The following is a 15678-nucleotide window of genomic DNA, read 5'->3' on the forward strand; positions in this document are numbered from 1 at the left end:
CCGCCCCCTGCCTGCCTCAGCCCCGCCCCCTGCCTGCCTCAGCCCCGCCCCGCGCTCAGCTGGCCAGTCAGCGGCTTTGCTCCGGGCGCGTCACAAAGGCCGTCGGCCCCACCCCCACGGCCCCGCCCGGGACGCGGTGTTCCCATGGTGACGGCACAGGGCCTGGCGGGGCGGGGCCGAGACCACGGGGCTTTTCCCTGAGGAGGCGGCCTCGCGCGGGGAGAGCCGGCGCGGGTACCCGGAGCGGAGGGCTGAGGGGCTGCGGCTGCGGGAAAGCAGTCCCGCAGAGTGCCACAGCCCTTCCTGCCCAGTTACGGTTCTGGCCCCGCCTGTCTCCTCGCCGCTGGTATCACCTGCCTGAATCCCTTGAGCTTCTCCTGCCCTGGCCTCCCGGGCCTTCACTCCTTGTCCCCGAAACCAAACTCGTTTCTTCCCCAAAACCGTCCTCAAAGTAACCATTCTTCGCGCATCCTGGGCAAAGGCAGATTGCGGGCCTCCTGCGGGCCTCTCCCTTTGCCGGGACGGGGCTAGAGTTGGGCCCGCAAGGCGGTTTGGCGCAGCCCTGGCGCTGCAGACGGCGACGGTGCGGGTCTCGGAAAGCGCTGTCCTCGGTCAGTGATGGCGGAGCTTCTGCGCCGCCGGTGACCGTGGGCGGAGGAGCGTCTTCAAGAAGCCGACCCTTCCCGTTAGCCGGCGTGGGGGCGCCCGCAGTCCGGGCCACTCGGGAGGCTGAGGCCCGAGGATGGCCTGAGCCCAGGAGCCGGCAGTTGCTGTGGGCTGGGCTGACGCCAGGCACTCTAGCCCGGGCGAAAGAGTGACACTCTGTTTCAAAAAAAAAAAAAAGCCAACGCCAGTGCCCTGCTTGTGTGGCTTAGAGATAACCACCCCGGACTCAGAGGTCACGCCCGGCTGTCTAAGCCGCTCTGACCAGGGTTTTCCGCACTTGAAGGAGGAAGCGTCCTTTATGATGTGCCATCCTTTACGACAGACCAGGCACTGCGCCGCCTCCCAGTAGCCAGGCCAGCCATTCCGCTCCCCCACTCCCCCAGCCTTCCAGTGGGCCTCCCCTCCCTCTTCCCCGAAGCCCCTCTCCACCTGGCTTGAGGCGACCACTTCCGTGGTCTTCACCCTGGTCATCCGGCCTCCTTGGGTCTCACCTTCTCCACCTTGAACGGTGGCAGTGCTGTAAGCTCTGCCCCTGGACCCTTCCTTTTGATCTCTTCACTCTTCTTAAATGAAATTATCAAGGCCATGGCTTTAAATCCCGTCTGTGTGCTGACTCTTCAAACCCGTCTAACCTGTTTTTGTGGACACAGGCTCAAGTACCGGGTGCCTCATACATATCATGCTTTGTTGGGCTAAGAGACGTGGAAAGTTGCAGGAGTTTTGCAGGGCTTTGCCTTGAAGGAATCTGTGGCAACAGGGGCGGCATTCCACCCACCAGGGTTCGGCATGGGGCCACAGGTTAAGAGACTGATCAAGAATGTCAGCCCAGCAGATACTTGCAGCTAAAACCAATTAGCCTCAAGGACAGTTCCTGTTTCACTCCTGGCAATGTGTCTCAGCTGAGAAACTAGATAAAGAAATATAACTTGTATACTCAGCTAGGTCTGCTCCTTACTTAGAGCTTAATAAGTTTATCTTTGAAAAATTTGTAACCGTTTGCTCACATAGATAGAATTAATTAATGGATCCCTTGAAAACTTTGGGGAGCCTTGAGACCTAAACAAATGATTTGTACACATAAATCTATAATCACTAACAACTAATTGCTGACCAGTAAATACTGATGCGGGATTTCACTCAGTGCTTCCTGGCTCACAGGAATGCTGGAGGACCCCTGACTTCCCCACCACTTTACACTTTGTCTCTGTCTCTATTATTTCCAAATCTCTTGTGACATCCTGCCTGGGACCTGTTTTGCTGGGAGAGTAGCTAACTCCTGGCAATGCTTGGGTGTCTAATAACCATCTCAAATTGAGCACCTTCAAAATAGAATTACTGATAATAACACCTCAAGAAACAGGATCCTCCATCAGCTCTCCCCATTTCAGTCAAGGAGGCATGCTTACCCAGAGGCCCAGGCTTTGACCCCTCTCCTGTCTTGTCCACGTCTAAATCCCATCATCCCCCACTGCCTCCACTGCTCCAGCTCTGCCCTCATAGTCCCACCCAAACTACAGCAAGAGCCTAAGAGGGGATCTTCTTGCTGCCGCTCTGGATTCCAATCACATCTTAAGTCAATCAGAGTACATCACTGTGACCTGGGCCCCTGAGCCCCCCATGTCTCCCTCCCAGCTTCCCCCACTTCCCTGTTCTAGTCACACTGATCCCTATGCTGTTCTAATGTGACAAGCTCATTTTTGCCTCAGGAGTTTTACCCTCCCTGACCATAATATCTAAAACTGCCCACTCACTGGTCCAAGACAACCCTAAATAGGCAACACCACAAAGGAAGAAATACCACTGATAAGCATGTGAAGTAGCATTCAGCTTCGTGGTGGTGGCTGAATGATTGATCTGGATATTTCATTCCCCTGCAGCAGTGGCATTCAGCTGCCCTAGCATCATGGTGAGGGGTATGGACTTCCCACTCCCTTGACTTTGGCCTTGGCAGGTGACTGGCTTTGGCCAATGGAATGCTTGTGGTTGTAATGGGAGCAGAGGGTTGTTCTGCTTTCCGTGTCACCAGAAGAATGTGCCCAGGTTGCCAGTTGGTCCCAGGAGAATGAAGCCCCAGGAGCTGACCTGAGCTCACTCTGAGGTGGTGGGGGGGCAGGGAGTGGGGGAGGGTGGTAAGTCAAGCGTATTGCCTGAGCCCAGCCACCCCACAGGTGCACGAGTGTAAAACAAAATCTTTTTTTTGAGACAGAGCGTCACTCTGTTACCTGGACTACAGTGCCATGGTGTCAGCCTAGCTCACAGCAACCTCAAACTCCTGGGCTCAAGCAATCCTTCTGCCTCAGCCTCCTGAGTAGCTGGGATTACAGGCATGCGCCACCATGCCCGGGTAATTTTCTCTATATATTTTTAGTTGTCCAGCTAATTTTTTTCTATTTTTAGTAGAGACGGGGGTCTTGCCCTTGCTCAGGTTGGTCTCGAACTCCTGAGTTCAAGGATCCTCCTGCCTCGGCCTCTCAGAGTGTTAGGATTATAGGCGTGAGCCACCGCACCTGGCCTGAAACAAAATCTTATACACCATGAAGACACTGTGGCTGTTTGCTGAACAGCATTAGTCTGGCAAGAGCCAACTGATATATTCACTTTTACAGAAACTTAAGTTCACAAAGAAGTACAAGTTTTTCATCTATGAAACTGGCAATGATATATGGAGATACAGAGATAAAGACTATGAACTATGGTGTTTGATAGGAACTCTAATTCCCTGCTGGTTCTCACCAGCACATTGGTAGAAACTCGTTTGGTAGAAACCCATTTGGAAGTCTATTTGGCTTATATGTGTTAAAATGCTTGCAAGACTCCAATAGGCCGGGCACAGTGGCTTCTACCTATAATCCCAGCACTTTGGGAGGCAGAGGCAGGAGGATCACTCAAAGCTAGAGTTTGAGACCAGCCTGGACAACATAGTGAGACTTCTTCTCTATATAAAAAACAAAAAAAATAGCCAGATGTGGTGGCCCACACCTATCATCCTAGCTACTTGGGAGGCTGAGAAAGGAGGATTGCTTGAGTCCAGGAGTTTGAGGTTGCAATGAATTATAATGAAACCACTGCACTCTAGCCCAGGTGACAGAGTGAGACCCTGTGTCTATTTTTAAAAAAACCTAATAGTTCTACTGAAAATTTATTCTAAAAACAATTAGGGCATGCACAGGGGATTACTGACAAGAGTATTCACTAAAATGTTATTTAAAAGGGTGATAGGATGTAAATGTCAGCAGGGGACATTGTTGCTTTTTTAATTCCCAGATGATAGACAGTAGAGCACTTTTGACAGAAGCCTCAGTTTTTTGGTTTTTTTTTTTTTTTTTTTTTTTGAGACAGAGTCTCGCTTTGTTGCCCAGGCTAGAGTGCTGTGGTGTCAGCCTAGCTCACAGCAACCTCAAACTCCTGGGCTCAAGTGGTCCTTCTGCCTCAGCCTCCTGAGTAGCTGGGACTACAGGCATGTGCCACCATGCCCGGCTAATTTTTTCTATGTATTTTTAGCTGTCCAGATCATTTCTTTCTAGTTTTTTAGTAGAGATGGGGTCTCGCTCTTGCTCAGGCTGGTCTTGAACTCCTGAGCTCGAGTGATCCTCCTGCCTTGGCCTCCCAGAGTGCTAGGATTACAGGCGTGAGCCACTGTGCCCGGCCAGAAGCCTCAGTTTTGAGGACTGAGTAGCAATGTGCCAGGTGTCCAGGGCTCATCTTCCATCCCTTGCCCAGAGTTACCCTCAGGTGTAACCACGTGGACCAAAGCTCAGCCATCAATATTTACTTACCCATCTTGCTCCTGGGGACCAGAAATTCTGTGCTGAACTGGAGGTAAAAACTGAGGTACGACTGTGAGGACCTCCAGCAGGAGGGTTGCCCAGCCAGGAGCCTCAGCAGGGGTGTGGAGCTGCCGGGAAGGGGACAATCCTCTAGGGAGGCTGTGGGAACACCAGGGTGATTTCACCAGCCTGCTCCCATGCTGGCAGTGAGTGGCCCTTGGCGAAGCACTTACCCATGAAGCTCTTACCCATGGTGAAGCAGGTGCCCACCAGGACAGGGCTGAGATGGACAGTGGGCACCCAAGTTCAAAGTGACCCTCTTCCTTGAGGTCTCCAGCGGTACTAAGTGAAAATGAGGGGCAACGTGAGCTCACACATGATGCCGCACTGTTTTAGGCTGTGTACATATCAACTCATTGAAAATCCACAGCAAGCCAGGTGGGGAGGCTCTCTGATTATTCTATAGAAAGGCTGCAGCCAGCTTGTGACTCAGTCTCCACGCACTCAGCCGGCTTCTGGGTCCACCTCCCTGGTTTCCAGCCTGGCTCTCAAACTCCTCCTCTGCCTCCTGCCTTGCTCTGGGCAAGGCTTGTCCCAGCTGGCCATGTAGCGGCTTCTTCAAAATGTGAGGTCTCTCCTTGATGGTGACGATCAGGCCTGAAGCAGAGGACGAGCCTGCAGAGGTGTCCCTAGAGAGGCTGGGCTGCTATCCCCAGGGGTGGGGCTGGGGGCAGCAGGCCGCTACCGACCGAGTCAGTGCTTTCTCTGCACCAGAGAACACGCGTGTGGGAAGCCACGCCACTGCTTATCTGTGGAGTCAGTCAGTGTGAGGGTGTGTGACTGAAGATGTGTGACCTCGTTCACCCTCACACAGAGAACAATGCAGCGCTAAGGCACAACGCGGCAGACAACACGCTCATCTCTGTGGATCCCCGAACCACATGCCCTGCACCAGCCAGTCCCAGAGCTCTTGCTCGGTTCCCGGGTGCAGTCCTGGAGGTAACGGCTGCCACTGAGAAGCTGGTGCTGCCAGTCAGTTTCTTGCAGTGTGGTTTGCTAAGTGTCCCACCCAGTGCTTTCTGCCCTGGCTTTGAGATGCTGCCTTGTTGGAGATACAGTTTCTGGCTTTTAGCTTAAAGTAGGTCTTCAGGCAAGTGTGGCAGAAAGGCAGAAACCATCTCCCATGAGGAGACTGAACGGCCTGGTTAAATTATTAATATTGCAATAACTAGCAATAGAAGAACAAAGATGAGAAGTAACCCCTCGTGAGGTTTGACAGAGAACTATTTTGTAAAGATTTTCCTGTGGGACAAGAATATGCAGCAGCCAGCCAGGACACTGACACAGCCTCTGGTAAAGTGTACTGATTCTAGAACATCTTCTCTAATATAACGTCTTAATACTATATACATTCTGCATATACAAAATTAACCTCTGAGCTTTACTTTTAGATTTTAGAGTTTTTTCCACCCTGTGGGCTTGATAAAAAGGTCAGCTCTTTAATGTGGAGCACATAGAAAATGTGGAGCTAATGACATGTAAAGGGCACCACGATGCCTCTTATTTCCAGGGCCCCTCTGCGTGCGGTTGCATTGCTGGTGGTGAGGAGAGGGGCGTGCCTTCGGGGCTTTTGGCGTCCAGTAAGCACCAAGACGGTTTGGGTGTAAAACCATGCTGCCAGTCTTGCTTTTTTGTTTATTTGTTTGTTTGTTTTGAGGAAGAGTCCCACTCTGTCACCCTGGCTAGAGTGCCGTGGCGTCAGCCTAGCTCACAGCAACCTCAAACTCCTGGGCTCAAGCGATCCTCCTGCCTCAGCCTCCCGAGTAGCTGGGACTACAGGCACAAGCCACCATGCCCGGCTAATTTTTTCTATATATTTTTAGTTGTCCAGCTAATTTCTTTCTATTTTTTAGTAGAGACGGGGTCTTGCTCTTGCTTGGGCTGGCTTTGAACTCCTGAGCTCAAACAGTCCTCCTGCCTCGGCCTCCCAGAGTGCTAGGATTACAGGCATGAGCCACTGCTCCCAGCCTATTTGTTTCTGAGTGAAGGCCTTGCTCTGTCACGTAGGCTGGAGTGCAGTGGCCTGATCATAACTCATTGCAACCTCAAATTCCTGGTCTCAGGTGATTCTTCTGCCTCAGCCTCCCGAGTAGCTGGGACTACAGGCACAAGCCACCATGCCCGGCTAATTTTTTCTATATATTTTTAGTTGTCCAGCTAATTTCTTTCTATTTTTTAGTAGAGATGGGGTCTTGCTCTTGCTTGGGCTGGCTTTGAACTCCTGAGCTCAAACAGTCCTCCTGCCTCGGCCTCCCAGAGTGCTAGGATTACAGGCATGAGCCACTGCTCCCAGCCTATTTGTTTCTGAGTGAAGGCCTTGCTCTGTCACGTAGGCTGGAGTGCAGTGGCCTGATCATAACTCATTGCAACCTCAAATTCCTGGTCTCAGGTGATTCTTCTGCCTCAGCCTCCCAAGTAGCTGGGACTATGGGTGCCCCACCCCCCACCCCCACCCCCCGGCTAATTTTTTTTTTTTTTTTTTTTTAGAGATGGGGTCTTGGTATGTTGCCCAGGCTGGTCTTGTGGTCTTGAACTCCTGGGCTCAGTTATCCTCCTGCCTCAGCCTCCCAAAGTGTTGGGATTACAGGCGTGAGCCACCATGCCCAGCCCAGTCTTGTTTTTTTTCCTGAGTTTAGTATCTGATCATAAGGAAGACATCACAAGGCTTGTCTGGAGAGCTGGCCCCTTGGCTGAGGTGAACTGTGAGTATTTGAGAGAGGACACTGGCACAAGACCACGAGCAGAAGATGGTGAAGGGCACGTGAAGGAAGCTTTCAGGGTACAACGTAAGTGCAGGAAAACTACAAGGAAGAGTAAGGAAAGGATTAAAGTTAAAAGTAGGAGTGAAGCTCGGGGGACTCAGGGGATATGCTCACCTCCAAGGCTACCGCTTTGCACCCTTGAGATGCAGACCCAGACTCCACCACATGGAGGACACCTGGGGTCGGGGTGCGTCCTATGCTGAGTCGTTACCGATTAGGCATCTTTCTGCCTGACCTGTACAACCTCCCATGCACAGGACATCTCATGTATTTATTCTTTTAAGGTTCAGAAAATGACCACTTTCCGAGCCGAATCACACAAAATCTATACTCGCCTACAACACAGCCCTGCATTCTGTCCTGTGAAAACCTGGCTCAGGAAAAACTTGCCTTCAGAGATGAGTTAGGGACAGGGAACCAGCAAAGGATCACTTGCAGATACCGCACATAGAAGAAGTGAAGGCGCAGAGAGAGGAGTCAGCATGCTTCCACGGCTGCAAACCGGGCCCTGGGGGGGGGGGGTTGGGGTGCGAACATGGGGGAGGTGGCAGTGCCTCGGGGGAGAGGAAGCTCAGCCTGGCACAGCCTGGAAATGATTCCTTAGGAGCAGGCCACGGGGAAGCTGCTGCGGATGTCTGCCCAGGGACATCTTCCAAGCTCCTCACACGCACACCCAGAAACTGAAGTCCTCACTTACTACCATTTTATTCTTGGGGTTCCACTCTCCTCAAGACACCCAGTGAATCAGCAATGAACTGAGCAAAGCTTTAAAGTATCTGCATAGAACTACCTCACGTGCTTAAAGTACTGCCAGATGGCCGGGCGAGGTGGCTCACGCCTGTGATCCTAGCACTCTGGGAGGCCGGAAGGATCACTCAAGGTCGGGAGTTCAAGACCAGCCCAAGAAAGAGCGAGACCCCGTCTCTACTAAAAATAGAAATAAATTATCTGGACAACTAAAAATATATAGAAAAAATTAGCCGGGCATGGTGGCGCATGCCTGTAGTCCCAGCTACTCGGGAGGCTGAGGCAGGAGGATCACTGGAGCCCAGGAGTTTGAGGCTGTGAGCTAGGCTGACGCCACAGCACTCTAGCCCTGGCAACGGAGCCAGACTCTGTCTCAAGAAAAAAAAAAAGAAAAAAAGTACTGCCAGATGATGAAGAGAGCAGCCCAGGCAGCAAAGGGGTGAGGCTGGCGTCTGAAAGCCAATTCCCAGAAGATATGTTCATGAAATCTTTCCAGAAAAATCACATCTGTCCAGAGGGCTGTTCAGGCCCACCCGCTGGAATAGGGAGACCTTCACAACCCATCCTTGGCAATGTCCACAGCTGGGTGCGCGGGGGATGAGCCTCACCCAAGGGAGTCCCCCGCGGCCTCAGCGAGGCTGGGGCAGGCCTGCAGGCCGCGCAGTGCTGCAGTGAGTGGCGGACAGGGCCTTCGTCCGCAGAGAGGAACCAAGGGACAAGAACGCAGAGATAGAAAGGAACAGGCAGAATTCAGCAAGGAGAGGAGACAAGAACTGATGGAAAAATGATAGAAAACCACCCCCTCGTCTGAAACACAGGTGGGTGTCCCTGGTACCCAAGAGCCTGTCACCTCCGGCCCCAGCACTAGCTGCAGGGCAGGCTCTGGGCCTGGAGGAGATACAAGTGAGTTTCTGGAGAAGGCTGTCTCAAAATCAAAGTGTTTCCAGCAGCGTGAAAACATCTGGAAAAAGACTTGGGCCTCAAACCCCTACCGAAGGGGGTCACAAACCTCGCCTGACCCGGGCTTCCCGGGTGTGGGGTGGGCTTTGAAGGCAACAGTTTGCCTCCTTTTCATGGAAACATTACGGTCCTAGAATAGAATCTGGGCCCTAAGAGGGGCCTCCCCAGCCCCAGGGGAGGGAGCACTTTGGTGTAAATGTAACTCTTTTCAAAAGTCCTGTTGTTTTATGCTATTTTAATGCTCCCCAAGAAAATGTGCTACAAACCCCATGGGCACCATTCGTCCCAGCAATTCTATCCCAAGGACCTGGAATCTGAGAACTGGGAGTTCATTATAGCCCTCCTCCTGGGCCCTGGACAAAGGCACTCCACCATCAGCCTGTCCCAGTCAGGCCCGCTGAGAGGGAGGCAGGCGTCCCCAGGGGTTAGTGAAGTTCTCTCACGGGACCTCACAGCAGGGATGGCGTCAATCAGGAGAAACAGCTCTGGAGAACTCCTGTACTTGTCCCAGTTCTGAGCACTTTGTACTTTAACTCGTTCAAGACCTTGAGCCACCCGTTTTCGAAAAGTGAAAGGAAGCCCTCATCCAAGATTGCCCAGCTAGTGTGTGGCCAAACCGGCATCTGAAATCTGAAATCAGGCGCTGCGAGTAGAGGTCCAGCCCTGTCTTCTGGCTCCCAGAACTTCTGCCACTTGTGTTTGCCCAGGCTCTGCCACTTCCTGCTTTTCTATTTCTAAAAATAGAAAAATTAGCCAGGCGTGGTGGCACTCGCCTATAGTGCCAGCTACTCGGGGGACAGGCAGGAGATCGCTTGAGTCCAGGAGTTTGAGGTTGCTGTGAGCTATGATGACGCCATTGCAGTCTACCCAGGGTGACAGAGCAAGACCCTGATTCAAAAAAACAAAAACAAACAAAAACACAAAACTCCTGGCCTCAAGCAATCCTTCTGCCTGGGCCTCCCAAAGTGCTGGGGTTATAGACACAAGCCACCATTCCTAGCCAGGTGACTTTTTAGATGGCAAACACCGCAATAGACCAGCGGTCAAAAATCAAAAACTCCCTATCACATTGTACCCAAGCAATACAGGAGACTTGGGTGGGAGCTGCTCTTAGTACCTGGACGCAGCTTAGTACTGAGCTCGAGCCTGGAAGGCCGTGCCAGGCAGCAGGTGGTGACCCTTGGCGGCATCTCGCTCTCATTGGCCTTATAGGATGATGTTCTTTTCTTTTCTTTTCTTTTTTGCTAGAATATCGTTCTTTTTTATTTATTCTGACAATCTCTGTCTTTTAATTGGTGTATTTAGACTATTTACGCATAAAGTGATCATTAATATAATTGCATTGATATCTACCACATGTGAATGTTTTCTGTATATTTCATTTGGGTTCTTTTCTCCTTTTTCTTTCTTCTCCCATTTTATAGAGCATTTAGTACAGTTCTATTTTATATCCTCTCACCATACAAAATACACCATTTAAAAAATATTGCTTGTCCTAGAGTTTACAATATACATTTAATATTAATAATTCTACCTTAAAATAACACCATACTGCTGCACATGTAGTATAGATGCTTCATAAAAGATTATACTCAACTCCTCCCTTGCTTGGCTTCTAACATTGCTGTTGGACCCGGAGGCAAGATGGCTGAGAGACGCCACCAGCCAGAGCATCTCTGCAAGAAGGAGAAATTTTAGATGAAAGAGAAAAAAACAAACAGACAGACACACATAGATTGAATGAGGGGCGGGAGGAAGGGTGCCTGAACCTACAGGAAACTCCATGGGAAGAGGTTGCGGGGAAAAGTGGAAGGAAAAGGCATTGGTGGGGATTAAGCCCTGAGAGGGTTGTAGACCAGGGAGAAGGGTCCGTGGAGCATCCCTTGCATCCCGGGCTGTTGGTGAGCTCCCAAGCTACTGGGGAGACCTGCTGACACCAGCCCAGAGACTGCTGCCGCCAGTGAGCAGAGAGCTTCCTGCGGGCCGGGCACCAGGCTCTCAGCTGCCCTGGGGCTCCTCCCACCCCATAGACCTGAGCTGGTCAGCAGGCACCATAAGACTTCGCCACCCACCAGGCACCCTTGTCCTCCCTGGGGGGGCCTCAACCCCTCATGTTCTGTTTTGCTTGTTCCCACACAGACATTTCCCAACTCCAGCCCAGACTGCAGGAGCCACATGGGTCCCCGGCGCTCTGCGTGACTCCAGAGCCCGGTCATTCTGGGCAGACTGACTCCCAGAGAGAGGGTTGGAGATGAACAGTGTGCAGACCTTCCTCCACCTAGACTTTTATTTTCCCCTTACTTTCTCCCACCCACGGCTGCCGAAAGAGACAATGTAGCCACCACACAGAGGCATCCACAGGGAATGGGGCTCAGACCTCAATGGGGCTCAGATCTTTTAGGGTCCTGCCGTGGACCCCAGGGTGTTCAGACTGTGAGCTCCCTACATGTGGGCCCTTGCTGGTGCTGCCTGCCCCGTGACTCCAGCAGAGCGGGGCAAACCCCGAGGTGAAGGGACATTGAGCCAGCTTGGGCACCCCATGGGTGACTTGGGACCAGCCTATTTTCTTTTGCTTTAAAGCTACCTGATGATTTGGATGCTACAAATGCCACTGCCCAGCACCTAGTTTCTCTTGACAAGTGGAGCCAAAAGGTAACCATGGTATTTGAAAACCAGATCACTGGGTGGCTTCCAAATGGTATTGGACTTGTGGCACAAAAGCCTACTGGTTTCCAGCCACAGACCGGACAGCTATTCGCTGCCTGATTCCAGGATTGTGCCTGATATTGCTGTGTCCATTTGGTACCTCAGCTTTTCCTGTAGGAAGAAGGAGACCATTAGATAACTAATTCAAGTAGGAAACCAAACCAAACCAAACCAAACAAACAAACGACAAAAAAAATGGGCCTTGACTTGACAGAAACCCTAACCACTCAAGAGAAATTCTTCTTTCCTCCAGCCTCTTCCTATCATGCGTTACAAGAGGCCCAGAAAATAGGGAATCCTGTATGCCAGGACTCAGAGACGAGCAGGTGAGTGAGACCATGCCGAGGACGCTACAGACCTCCCCACCCAAGAGGTTCATGAAACAGAGAAGCGGGTTAAGGGGGTGCTCCCAAACTCAATAATCAAAATAAATATTTTAATGCAATATTTTTAAAAATCAAAATCAATGCCAAAAAAATCCAATGAACATAATATCAACATTTTAAACAAAGAAGGATCAGTTACCATGCTGTGCTGAGCCACACTGCAATCTGCTGCTAAAGGAAAAATCAGTGAATCAGTGATGCTGATTCTGTCTTTATTTAAAATGTTGATAATTTGTTCATCGGGAATCTTTTTTCATTGTTTCACCGCATTTGCCTCACCGTAGCCTGCCCCTGCTTGAACTTGGCCTGCTGGTGGTTCAGAGCAATCTTAGATGTTCCTGCGGGTTCTGCAGGGGACTGTGTGGTGCTTTGCGGGGAAAGGTAGTACCTACACTCCCGCACCCCTGTCTGGGATCTTTGAGAGCGCTAAAAAGATCCAGGATGAGAGAGAAGAAAAAAACTCAGAACGTGGCTGGTGTTTCTCAGGCTCTTCATATTGGGGGTGAGGTCTGTTCTTTGGGGTTACTCTGGAGCCACCTGCTGAGGGCAGAGGAGCCGACTACACACTCTGATCGTCATCTTTCTCTCAGCGTTTGTAAACGCTGCTGTGCAGGTGCTGCCCTGCGACCGGTCCCCGAGCGGCCACGACCGTCCCCGAGCGGCCACCCAGCGCAGGGAGCCGGAAACCGCACCGGGCCCGCGCGCGCCGCGCCGCCCTCCCGCCGCCAGGGGGCGCTCCGGCCCACCCGCGCCCGCGGACCGCCCTCCTCCCGCGGGGGCCGGTTTCTCGTCCGTTCCAGCAACTTCTGCGAGGACCCCGGAAGCAAGCGGGTCCCTGGGACTCCGCGCTGGCCCGGCCCGCCCGTGCGGCCCAGGGCTGCGCTCCGCCCTCTCAGCCCCACCTTAGGGGGAGGGAGGGGGAAGCAAAGGGAAAAAGAAATGAGAAATGCAAGGAGAAAAGAAAAAGAAACAACAGTAGGTGTTTTAGATGAGTTTTTTTTTTCTGCTGTTGGTCTTATGCAAGAAAAGTAAAAGTGAGTTCAAAAGAAAAATAATCACGTAGATGAAAACATTTGGAGGAATTAAAATTTCTTTTTTCTTTTCCTTTCCAGTGTCTGTTAAAAGAACTGATAATTTAAAAATAATCTGAAGAGACTACAAGCAAATCTTTATGTTCCCCAAATTTTAAAAATAAATGAAGGTGAGAAAATTCTGAAGCCACATCGGCACGAGAGGACGAACTGTGGCGGCATCCGTGCTGGCCCAGAGGGAGCCTGTCATCCCTAAGCTTACTTTAGGAGCAGAATCAAGGTTTGGATGAAAGCTGCCCCTCTACTGCGAATCTCCTTTCCAAGTCCATATTGGAGCCTGGGGGTTATTCCAAGAGCACCTCCTGACATTAATATCTGAAAGAAATTGAGAGGTCGTCTCAGCATCTCGACATGGAGCGTCACCGTTTATAGTCCAAGAGACTTCTGGTGAGTCAGCGTCGCTTTCATCCCGTGAAGAACAGGCGCTTCCTGCGCAGCGGTTTTTCCCGAGCTAAAGCGCAGCGATGCGCAGTGGGGCAGCCACCTTCTCGCCCCGAAGGCTGCCTTTCCCAGCCTCCCTCGTAGCTGGGTGGATCCCGTGGCTACACTTCAGCCAGTGACGTGTACAGAAAAGACTGTATGGTTTCGGAGCAGTCTCTTTGCTAGGGAGGGTGTGGGCCCCTCTGCCCTTACTCCTCCCCACTGCCCAGAACGCCTGCGTGATGGCTGCAGCTGCAGCAATCTTGGGCGGTCCTGCATCCCTGAGGATAAGCAGACTCAGACCCAGGTTTGCCCTGTGGCTCTTCTGGGTTTGTCTGGGTCGGCACCTAATCCTGCCTGACGTGGGCCGCTGTGGCCTGCGCTGGAGAGAAAGCTCCTTCCTGAAAGGCCGCAGAGTGAAACGGTAACGTGGTTAAGCTCTGTACTAGGGAATTGAGGTGATTGCCATTTTTTCTACTTCTTAACTTTTTGTTAATTTTTTACAGTCAACAAGCATTACATAATAGACATTAAAAAGGAAAACAAAAAAGGAAATGGCAAAGGGCATCAACAAGCAATTCAGAGCCAGAAATATGCATTTAGCTGCCATGAAAATAATGTTCAACTTCTTGGGTTATTAAATGGAAACCAAAATACTAAGATTCTCTTTTCTGAGTTAGCATAGGAACGGGTATATCTTTATATAATACCCAGGGTAAGACAAGGCACTGTGAACCAGCTTGTCATGATATACAGAAAACCTTCCCAGCCAGGCACAGGGCATTTGGGGGTGGGAGACTAGGGCAGGGGCTGAGGATTTGCTAAAGTTCTTTTTGTGGCAGGAAAGAAATAGATACTGTTAAGTTTAAGAAAAACTGTAAGTAAATATAAGCATGGGTCTTTTTTTTTTTTTTGAGACAGAATCTCACTCTGTTGCCCGGGCTAGAGTGAGTGCCGTGGCATCAGCCTAGCTCACAGCAACCTCAGACTCCTGGGCTCAAGCGATCCTACTGCCTCAGCCTCCCGAGTAGCTGAGACTACAGGCATGCGCCACCATGCCGGCTAATTTTTTGTATATATATTTTTAGTTGGCCAGATAATTTCTTTCTATTTTTAGTAGAGACGGGGTCTCACTCTTGCTCAGGCTGGTCTCGAACTCCTGACCTTGAGCCATCCACCCGCCTCGGCCTCCCAGAGCTAGGATTACAGGCGTGAGCCACCGTGCCCGGCCTAAGCATGGGTCTTAAGGACAACCATCATCAAAATACACAGAGCACATTGCTGTTAAAGCATCAGAAAAAAGCCCTAAAACATGATCTATCTAGTGGATGCGTGGAAGAAAAAGAAATAGGGGAACACTCATTCCATTTTATGAAATGAGTGTTAGCCAATAAAAAAATTAGTATAAATAAACAAAACCTTTTAGCAAACTAGGTCTGTAAGGGAACTTCCTTTTCTTGTTAAAGATTATACACCAAAACCTGGCAGGGCCTGGTGGCTCACGCCATAATCCTAGCACTCTGGTAGGCCAAGGTGGGAGAATAGCTTGAGCTCAGGAGTTCGAGACCAGCCTGAGCAAGAGCGAGACCCCGTCTCTACTAAAAATAGAAAGAAATGATCTGGACAGCTAAAAATATATATAGAAAAAAATTAGCCGGGCGTGGTGGCGCATGCCTGTAGTCCCAGCTACTCGGGAGGCTGAGGCAGGAGGATTGCTTGAGCCCAGGAGTTTGAGGTTGCTGTGAGCTAGGCTGATGCCACGGCACTCTAGCCCAGGTGTCAGAGTGGGACTGTGTCTCAAAAAAAAAGAAAGATTATACACCAAAAACCTATAGCAACCACATTTAAAACTTGAGGAGCAAAAAAACAAAACAAAATAAAAAAATTTTAGGAGCATCTTCTTTAAAATCAAGCACAAGATCAGATATGCACATTATAGCTCCATAGTCAAACATGGTTCCAGAGCCTGACAAAACTTTAAGATCAGAAAGAAAAAGAGGGAGAGGGAGGAAGAAAAAGAAAAAGGTGGATGATAAGTGGATAGATATAAGTAAGTAAGTGGGAGGAAAGAACCAAAAGGGGAATAACACCAGCCTGATTTGCAGGTGGCGTG

The 15678-nt window shown here is 50.7% G+C and overlaps 1 long non-coding RNA gene across 2 annotated transcripts; it reads left to right on the top strand.

The window, feature by feature from the left end:
• Positions 1 to 11216: 11216 nt before the first annotated feature.
• On the top strand, positions 11217 to 14221 carry LOC123649888. 2 transcript variants are annotated; one of them, XR_006739178.1, is made up of 3 exons: positions 11217 to 11614; positions 11922 to 11994; positions 13167 to 14221. It is a non-coding gene; the product is annotated as an uncharacterized LOC123649888 (long non-coding RNA). The 2 variants fall into 2 exon arrangements; XR_006739177.1 differs by lacking the exons at positions 11217 to 11614; positions 11922 to 11994 and adding an exon at positions 12781 to 13029.
• Positions 14222 to 15678: the final 1457 nt, after the last annotated feature.

This window comes from Lemur catta, chromosome 14, assembly GCF_020740605.2.
Source record: "Lemur catta isolate mLemCat1 chromosome 14, mLemCat1.pri, whole genome shotgun sequence".
NCBI lineage: Eukaryota > Metazoa > Chordata > Mammalia > Primates > Lemuridae > Lemur > Lemur catta.